The following is a 10878-nucleotide window of genomic DNA, read 5'->3' on the forward strand; positions in this document are numbered from 1 at the left end:
ATATCTACAAATATTGCACTAACACAGTTTTCATCTAAAAGTTTTAGTTTAACCAGAGGCTTAATATATTGACACTGAGAACAAATATCATACAGAAAGTTGCTGTCATTAGTTTGCCCCAAATGAGAAAAAGTGATAGTCGAAGAAAATGATATAGATCAACAATTCTCAAAATCTTGATTACAGGAATATTTACCTTCTTTAAATATTTGAAAACCTGAAAAGATGCTGTTTATTTGGTTTGCAGGTATTAATACTTATAATATTAGAAATTAAAACATTATACTTAAAAATACTTATTAATGACTTCATTAAAAACAATTAGAATATTAAGTTGACAAAATTATATTAAAATATATTTTCTCCTAGAACAGCGATACGAGTCAAATTGCTTTACATTTTTCTAATTAAAAAATAAAAAGTATACGGCCTAATAGAAAGGATCTGAAATATTTCTGCCTCTGGATTCAGTCCACTGAGATATGTTATTTTGGTTTAATATGGAGAAAATGTGGCCTTTTAGAGTAAGGTCAGCAGTATTCCAAAGGTTTTTCAGCAAATTGTGGATATCCTTTGTTAACTCACGGTACTGGACCAGTGGAGTGGTATTTTTCCTATTTGTTAATATTGTTACATGGGGAAAGAGTCTGCTGAAGTTTCCCTTGAGTCTTGACTAAACACTGACCAGGTAATTCATGTGAAGATAATCCCGAGTTTGGGGAAAGGTTCAGCAGACATTAACAAGCAGAATAAATCCAGGAGCTCACACAAGGCCCTGAAGAGTTAATATGGCTACCAGCCAGAGTAGAAAAATCTCATAACACATGAGGTGTTGGTTAAAGTATGTTATTACCTAAATAATAAAGAAAAGTTGGCCCTAGACTCAAAGCTGTTCTTATCAAATCTAACAAAAAGTAAAATAAAACCTTGAAAAGATCAAACAATATTTCATGTCGAATAAATATGGAATATAAAATTTCCACCATGTCTTTCATGTTTGCTGAATCAAATAAGAAAAAGAAAACAATAAAATAAATGAGGATGATCTTATTTTTTTGTTAAAACTGAACTTCTAAACATACATTTCAGAAATAAAAACATTAAACTTTGTTCATGAAGATGTGTTCTTGTAAATGTTATAGGAATTTTTTTATTAGATTGTAAAACTAAAAGAAAAAAACTAAAATGCATATTTAATATCAACTAAATATGATTAACTCAAAACCCATCATAAAATTAATGGTATTATTTCTTTGGACTTTTCTGCTTTAGGTTATTTATGGAAGAATCTGCTAGTTTTACAATAGTATTTTAGCTTCTAAGCAGATCCTTGCTACTTCTTTTTTATAGCATTCTACTAGTTAGCAGGAGAGATGTTTATAAAATGAATGATCTCTTTAAGACTGAGGATAAGAAAGTTTCTATTGATTCCTGTGTTTTAAATCTTTAATACTTCAAATATATACACTTATTATTACTTCTATTATGAACTTAATGAAGCAAGAACTGTGATTGTTGTAATTCTTAGTACAGCACCTGTGGTTTAAAGTGATAACATGAATGTAGCCTTTCCATGCATTTATAACTTACTTAAAAATGTTAGAAATAGTATTTTCTATAGATCTTCTTTATCCGGATACCACATAATAGGAATCACAAAGTATGTAAGCTTTCAGTCTAGATTTTTCCCTGAGCAGGATATATTTAAATTTTCTTTTTATTTTTGTGGCTTGATCACTTACCAGTATTTCTTTTTATCTGTGAATGATATTCTGTTGCATAGCTGTACTGTAGTTTATTTATCCATTCATTGAAAAATTTCCTAACAAGAAGATCTTATTTGTTCTAGTAGTTGATGATTATGAATAAGTTTTTCATTAACATTTATGTGCAGATTTTTGTTTGGACATAAGGTTTTAATCAATTTGGCAAATCATTAGTAGCACAATTATTGGATTTATATTAAGACTGTGTTCATTTTGTAAGAAACTGCCAGTCTTCTAGATTAACTGTAACATTTTTTTTATTCCCAGCAGGTATAAAGGAGAATTCTTGTTTCTTAATTTCTTGTCAGCACTTGGCATTCTCAGATTTTTGTATTAGTCATTTTAATAGGTGTGTACTTGTTTCTTATTATTAATTTTAATGTGCAATTCATAATGACACATGATGTTGAGCATCTTTTTATATACTCATATGCCACCTGTATATCTTATTTGTGAAGTGTATGTTTAGATCATTTTCCTATTTTATTTAATTTTGTTTTATTTTTCACAGTTGAGATTTAAGAATATCTTGTATATTTTTGCACAAGTACTTATGTGTTCTGTAATTTTGTCCTCCACTCAAAGACTAGTCTATTCCTATTCAGCAGAGCAGTTTTCCATTTCAGTAAACTATCAAATCAATTATTCATATCAAATTATGATTATTTCATAATTTAAAACTTTGTTTTTGAATGTAAACACTTATTACCAAACCTAGAACCACAGGTTTTGGCTAAATTTTTTTTCTAGGAGTTTGTAAGAATTGCTTTATATTTAATTTAAGATTCACTATGGTCAAATTTTGTAAATGGTATAAGATTTGTTATCTATCTCTAGATTGATTATTTTGGCATGTCATGTCTAAAAAAATAAGAAGTATTTGTTGAAAAATCTGTCATTTCTCCATTGAATTGTCTTTATTCCTTTTTGTCAAATATCAGTTTACTATATTTTTTATTCTATTAATGAGTTCACTATCCATTTCATTAAGTAATAAGTCTGTTGTTCTGCTAATCACATGGTGTCTTGATTACAATAGGTTTATTATAAGTCTAGAAGTGAGGTAGTATTAGTCCTCAAATATTGTTTTTTGTCAGTATTTTGTTTGTTATATGAGGGCTTCTGCTCTTTCACATTAACTTTAGAATTAATTTGTTGATATTTATAATATATCTTGTTTGAATTTTCATTGGGGTTGATTTAGACTTAGAAATCAATTTAGGAATTGACATTTAGAAATATTATTTTCCTATCTGTAGACATAAAATAAATCTATTTAGATGCTCTTTGATATCTTTTATCAAAGAGTAAAAAAATTTATTTTATATAAATCCTGCATATATTTTGTTAAAATATGCCTACATGTTCTTTATTTTTGTAATGAATATACCATGCTATATTTAATCAAAAGACACTAGAGTAGCAATATTAATTTTAGACAGAGCTGACTGCAGAACAAAATAAACTACCAGGTTTAAAGAGAGGCATTACAAAATAGGATATCAATTCTCCATGAAGACATACCACATTTTTTGCTCCATAAGTCGTACTTGACTATAAGATACACCTAGGGCAGTGATGGGCAATCTTTTGAGTTCGGTGTGTCAAAATTCACCAAAAAAAAAAAAAAAAAAAAATGAGCATAACTTGGGTGGTGTGTCGCTTAGAGAAAAAAAACATAATTTTGTGATATTTATAGTTTAAATAACAAAAATGTATAATTGTAATATATAACTGTATTTAATAAACCAAAAACTAATTATTTAACTTACCTGCTTAGTGACTTCTTTGTTCATTTGTCATTCAGTTTCTTTTGTTGGTCTTGATATTATTTAACTTGTGTGGGGTGCCATGAACTAAGATAAGTGAGGGTGAGGGGAAATTCTTTAACTAACCTGCCTATTAGTGACTTTTTTGTTTCTAAATTTTATTGGCTAAATCTTCAATTGAAGGTTGGTATTTTGTACACTTCAAGCCCAAGCAAGCACTACTAACTTTATCTGTCAACCTGTTCCTTTTGTTGGTTTAATATTATTTAACACTGAAAATAAGGTCTCACAAAAGTACATAGAGGGAAAAACTGTGAGTAAAGCCATTGCTGTATTTTTCAGGGTGATAAAAGTGTCTGTCTGGTACTCAGTTCCAGGCTTTCCAAACTTCCTGTTCATAGTGGCACTCCTCTTGATTCTCCAGGCGGCACTTTTTCAGATTCTCAAACTTTGGCCTCAAGTCCACAAACACCTGAGCCCAGATGCTGTCTTGAAATTCTGCAAGTTGCATCTTATGTAAATTAAGATGGCTGCCACTATTTCTAATGGTGGGAAATGGCACTCATAGCACAGGCCCTTGCTTCTCCCAGCCTCCCCCTCACTTATCTCAGTAATGATGGTCAATTAGAAATCCACGACACTCCAGAACAGTAGACTGGATGATGGTTGCTGTGGTTATGTGGTTGCTGGAAATGGAAATCACGGGGTCCCCAGAGATGTGTCCCCAGCGGCATTCCGCTGCTCCCTGCTCCACCAGCCGGAAGTGAGGTCAAAGATCCCCTAATGGCCTAACCGGAATTCCCAGAACTAGATGCTCTGCGCCAGAGTTCTGTGGTTTTGGCTTACAGTCCTCTGGCACAGAGTGTCTACACTACAGCAAATGTTTTATCCTCGGGTACTGCACCTGGCTCTGCAGGAGCGAGGAAGAAATATCCTTCTCAGCATGTGGCCCATACTTCTCTGGTATGCAGCTGCATATGGCTGTGTGTCATCAAAAATGGCTATGCGAGTTAGTGCTGACATGCGTGTCATAGGTTCGCCATCACAGACCTAGAGTTTTAAGGAGAAAAATAAGAAAAAAAAATATTCTGAACCAAATGGTGTGTTAAAATATTTAATAAAATATACTACATTAATATTTCAACAATGTTAACATAACAGCAGTATTAACAACCATTATTACTGTTATTAACAAATGAGAAGAGATTTTAAGGTTCAAATACTCTTCCAGTTGTCCGGGAACCCACAGCAGATTAAAAAAAAAGAACATTCACTCCATAAAACTCACAGGCATTGTCCCCTCCACTTTTGGGGAAAAAAAGTGCATCTTATATGGTAATTTGTTAAGGTATATATTTTTATGGTAAGATCATTTTCATTCAAAACTATCACAGATAGAATACTGGAGCACTAATATGGTATATGTAGAAATTACTCCATGATAAATAATTATAGTAATTTAATTAGATAATTTATATTGATTATTATTTAAATAATTAATATATGTTAGTAATATTGAGTAGTTCTAACTTGAACAGATCTTTAGTGTGATAAATAAGAAACAAAATAGAATCACAATGACTTGACATTACTCTTTGAATAAGTAAAAATTACCTGCTTTTAAATATTATACATAGACATTTTGAAAATGTGTGTAGTACAGTTCCTAATTCAAATGTGTTAAAAATAATTTCAAGATACATTTATATTTTTATATATTCCTATGTAAAATTAATCATTATAAAAATTCAGTGAGATAAAATAAGACCACTTAGCACAGTATTTGATACTACCAGATAAAAAAATTATTTGAAAGAAATAATAAATGAATGATAAAATGAATGAATGATGTTTGGCTTCAAATATAATTTTTTTTTATTTTTATTTTTTGCTCTTAGGTTTTTGGACCACCATTTGTGAAGGATATTATGAATGCAAACAGACTCATTGAGCTGTTATTATACTTCTCCTTTACTGGTCTTAGATGTAGGGAAAGTTATTAGAATGCTGTTAAAATATTAAATAAGTGGAAAACTTTAGTGAGAGAATGTGTTAGAATGGCCTGTCTTCAAACAAGGAGAATTAAAGTTTAATATCCAGTTGACAAATAACACAAATCTAATTACAGTGAGAGAGTAAAAAAATATTTTATTTTAAAAATGAGAAAAACAAAACCCACTTTGGAATACAAAAAGCTTGGAATGCAAAAATGGCAAAGAAAATATACTAGTTGCTGTTTTACCCAAAATTGTATCTACAATTGTAACTAGATTGAGCTGTGGTGACATTTGTGATCCCAAGTGAATTTAAAAGCATTTTATAATTTCCTACTATGTCTCTTGTATATTTCATAATATAAACTTTAGAAATATCAGTGATACCTTCTGAGTTTGGAAACTAGGAAGTACATATTGACCAGTTCCATCCAAAAGGAAACAAAATACATTGTTTACAAATTGAGTTACTATCTTAAATTTCCACAGAGTGAATATTCAGTGAAGGGATTGGATTGTTTCTTGCATACCCAATACAGAATAATTCATTAAGGTGATAAAAGGAAGCACAAAATGAAGGCTTCTTTGTCCCCACTCAAAAAGTATGGATGGTCCTGTGTAAGAGATTCAGGTCATAATTTAAGAATAAAGAGATGTACAAAATATAGCTCATATTGAGTCCTTTGCTTTTTTATAAATGAGTCTGAAAAACATCCCAGATTATTACTGCATTTATAAGGCAATATTTGTTTGAATGGTGTGGATGAAATTGGAGTCAGAATAAAAGAATCTCCTCTCATCACCAATGCAGAGAAGCTGTGAACCTGCATTTCTTTCTAGTGTTGCCCAAGTATTTAAAAGAATATTTGCACCTTTTTTTACCTATTCATAAAACTCTAATATCTTACTCAATAGGAACACCTAAACATTACTTTGAATAAAGCAGCAAAAAGAGTGTTTGTTATACTTTGTATCCAAATCTAAAAATCTAAAAATAAAAAATCTATTATTTAATATAAAAAGTTAAACAGTTTCTCAAACATTACAATAAAACAAAGGGAAAATTATCACTGACTCTTAACTACATTTGATTTCATTTTTCCCTTGACTTTGACTTTAGCAAAAAAATAATCAAATTGTAATAATTTAATAATTCATATCTCCCTTATAAGATTTAAATATGCATAAGACATAGCAAAGAAATTTAGCAATAAACTAATTTGTTTGATATATAATTTGGGAATCATATAATGAAACAAATACTTAAGACCTTAATGATACTTTTTGATTCAATTTTTTTATTTTTGGCCAGGTTATATTTATTAATATTATTGTATGATCATTGACCGTATTGGTCTGCCATTTGTTTTTTTAAAGGATTGCTGAAATTCAGCCCCTGTGATTCCTAGATGAGATGATCATTTACTTTGTCAGAGATAATGAGCTGTTTTTTTTTTTTCCCCTTAAGAAATTGGTTTATCTATCTAAACTTTCTTCAGCTGTAACATTAAAGGAAATCTTCCTCCTCCAGAAGTGGCTCAGAGACCTGGAAATGAAATGTAGGTTATTTGGTAACACTAAGTGAGACCCTAAATTATACTGGCTCCAGGCAATTGAGAGAATAAGAGGTTTGCCTTAAGGATATATACTAATTTTGGCTGGCCTCCAGCGGCCAGTGGAGTGTCCACTCCCTCTTGACAGAAAATCTATGTAAAACTCACAGGAATCCAAACTCTTTGGATTAAGGTCAGAATCCAGACTTTTCATTGAATACTAGAAATGTGATTAAATAAAAACTGAAAAGTACATCAGGACTGTGTATATATAAAAGATACATGGAGAGAAAAGACATTAGAATCATGACAGATAATTATTCACTATCTCTTTAAATAGATTGCCCAGAATACATCTATAATGAAATAATTTTATAAAATATATTATCTTAATTCACAAAATTTACATATTAAAATGTTCTTTTTTTATAATTCCTAGAAAAAGATGTCACTTAAACTTACTATTACTCTTTTAGACTTAAAAATATATATGTTTATTTTTCACAATGACTAGGGAAATATATATATAATATACCATATATATAACATATATTATACAATAGTTTTTACAAAAATATAATAAATGAGAACTATATAATAAATCAATAGGGTATACATTTGGTTAAAAATAAATTATTAAAAATTTAGGAAAATAAATATCAAATGCCTGTTTTCAGTCAGTATTTTTAGGGAACCCCAATTTTAATCATACTCATTTTGTTGATCACATTTTGATAGATATAATAAATGTACACATGTTGAACCTTTTCTAATTTATTCTCTTTTAAAATTATCTTATTTGAAGGGGTGATGTTCTAAGTAATGAAATTATTATATCAGTTAATAGTGATTAATCAAAATTTTGACATGATTCCCAGAAATTCTATTACTAATGTTAATTCTTCCAGTAACTATGAAGACAATATTCATATATTTATTGAAATAAAATAATTTGTAAACACTCCAAGGTCACAGGCAGCAAAAGCAGAAAATAAAGAAAAATATTTTTCTATAAAAAAGCAATTATTGCCTGACCAGGCGGTGGCGCAGTGGATAGTGTCGGACTGGGATGCGGAGGACCCGGGTTCGAGAGCCCGAGGTTGCCAGCTTGAGCGCAGGCTCATCTGGTTTGAGCAAAGCTCACCAGCTTGGACCCAAGGTTGCTGGCTTGAGCAAGGGGTTACTCGGTCTGCTGTAGCCCCACGGTCAAGGCACATATGAGAAAGCAATCAATGAACAACTAAGGTGTTGCAACGAAAAACTGATGATTGATGCTTCTCATCTCTCTGCCTTCCTGTCTGTCTGTCCCTGTCTATCCCTCTCTCTGACTCTCTCTGTCTCTGTAAAAAAAAAAAAAAAGAAAAAAAAAAGCAATTATTCCTCATTATTTTTTCATAAAGAAAATAGAAATAAAAGAAGAAAAATAAAATCCTGAAACAGATAAAAGCTTGAATTTTATAATATAATTTTTAAAACATGCTACTGTTAGCATAACATAGTTTTATAAAAACTAATAAAACTACATTATAATATTCCATTTTTGAGTGCATGCAATGCCAGGCTTGCCTTAAATATGGCAAAATATTAAGAAAGATAGTTTGAAAAAACAGAAGAAGAAATAAATGAAGGTAAAGATATATATTAAAAATTACATCACAATATGGGAAAATTCTCAAAGGAGGCTAATATGTTAGCTAATAGAAAAAAAATTTATAGTTTATCTGTATTGAATAAGAATGTTTCAGTCATAAATCTATGAAAACAGTAGAAAGCAAGAATATGTTTGTTGGATAAAAATTGATCACTTAGCTATTCAATTATTATTTGTACCTGTAATAGGACTCCAAGTTGTATTACTAATGGCCTTAGTATTGGACTTGGTTTAATTCTTTTCAAATTTCATTTGAATTATATTTTTTTCTAATAAATCCAAAAGTTACCATTTCATTATTTGTTTATTTATTTTATTTTATTTATTTATTTATTTATTTTGTATTTTTCTGAAGCTGGAAACAGGGAGGCAGTCAGACAGACTCCCGCATGCACCCTACCTGGATCCACCCGGCACGCCCACCAGGGGGCGATGCTCTGCTTATCCAGGGCCTCGCTTCTGTTGCGACCAGAGCCACTCTAGTGCCTGAGGCAGAGGCCACGGAGCCATCCCCAGCTCCCTGGCCATCTTTGCTCCAATGGAGTCTCGCTGCGGGAGGAGAAGAGAGAGACAGAAAAGAAGGAGAGGGGAGGGGTGGAGAAGCAGATGGGAGCTTCTCCTGTGTGCCCTGGCCGGGAATCGAACCCGGGACTTCTGTGCGCCAGGCCGACGCTCTACCACTGAGTCAACCGGCCAGGGCCCCATTTTATTATTTGAATGGTAATTTTCTCCTAACAAATTTTATTTTAAATTTTCTGAAAATAAATGTAAACTTTATTTTTTCAATTTATTATGTTACTATATATACTAAGCTTAGGTTTTAACAACAGCTTTCTACTTGTTCTTTTACTTTGTAAGTCTCTTCTTTTTTAAAGACATTACTTATTAATAACATTGTATTATACATTAATACCCTTAAAACAAAAACTTATTTCTAACATACTAATAAAACCATTAACATATTTTCCTGATTCCATTGGTGACTATATAAAAAATATTAATACTTCATCAGTTTTGATTGTAAAAGCCAAATTTATTATTTACATTATAACATTAAGTAGATATAACTAGATAGAGAAGACAAATATGGAGAATGAAGAAACAATAGCTACAAATTAGAGTTTATTTTTAATCAAATTGTAGAAGCTCTCTTTACCATACTGGTATCACATTTTTATTATCTGCTTTAATTTGCATGTATATAAAACTTCTGTACACATTTAAAATTTACTTTTTTATTAACTGAGATGTTGAAAGATGATTTTGTATATATGTATGTATAAGTTAAATGTATTTAATTTGCATTAAGATAAATTTAAATTGAATTAGTCACTATTAAATAAGTGGCAATATTCAGTTTATTGTCTAGAAATATGAAAATATATCTTTTCTCTTGAGAAACACTTAGAAATACTAGATGAAGCAGAACACTTTTTAATGCATTCTGGATCTTATAAAGCAAATAAAAATACTAATGAAATAGTAATGAACCATAAAAAAGGAAGGAACCCAGAATCACAAGATTTTGCAGCCCCATTAACCTTAATATTTTATTTTTAAACACTTGTCCAAAGACAAACAGTATGTAAAAGGCAAAATTGCCATGTAAAAGCACTTTAGATGCAATGTGTAGACATAGAAATGTAAAGTAGATGAGAAAGATACTTAAAGGGAAATGGGTAAGTTATAAGAAAGGTCTCAGTTTTCATACCAAAGGGGAAAAACAGATGGCAATGTGAAGGAGAAGATAGAGTTTACATCTATAACAAGTATTATAAGATGGGGTAAGATAATGGAAGGAATGCTATAATTAAGAAAAAATAACCCAAGAACTCTCTAGAAATGTCAAAAAGGTTTTAAATAAATTTCAATCAATGAGTTGATGGGATAAATAAAAATAAAATATTAACAATGTTTTGTAAAGAATATGTACTAAAGATCATGAGATCTTCAAAATAACCACAAAGAAAAGACAGAGTAGCTATAAGTATTAAAACTGCAATTGATAATAGAGTTCTCAACAGAAAAACATGTTAGAAGTTAATATAATAGAATGAGGTATATAACCCTTAAATTAGAAAATAATCAACATACTTATAATGAACAATGAAACATTCTTGCTGAAAGAACTACTATAGGTATAAG

Source organism: Saccopteryx leptura, chromosome 4 (genome assembly GCF_036850995.1).
Source record: "Saccopteryx leptura isolate mSacLep1 chromosome 4, mSacLep1_pri_phased_curated, whole genome shotgun sequence".
Taxonomy (NCBI): domain Eukaryota; kingdom Metazoa; phylum Chordata; class Mammalia; order Chiroptera; family Emballonuridae; genus Saccopteryx; species Saccopteryx leptura.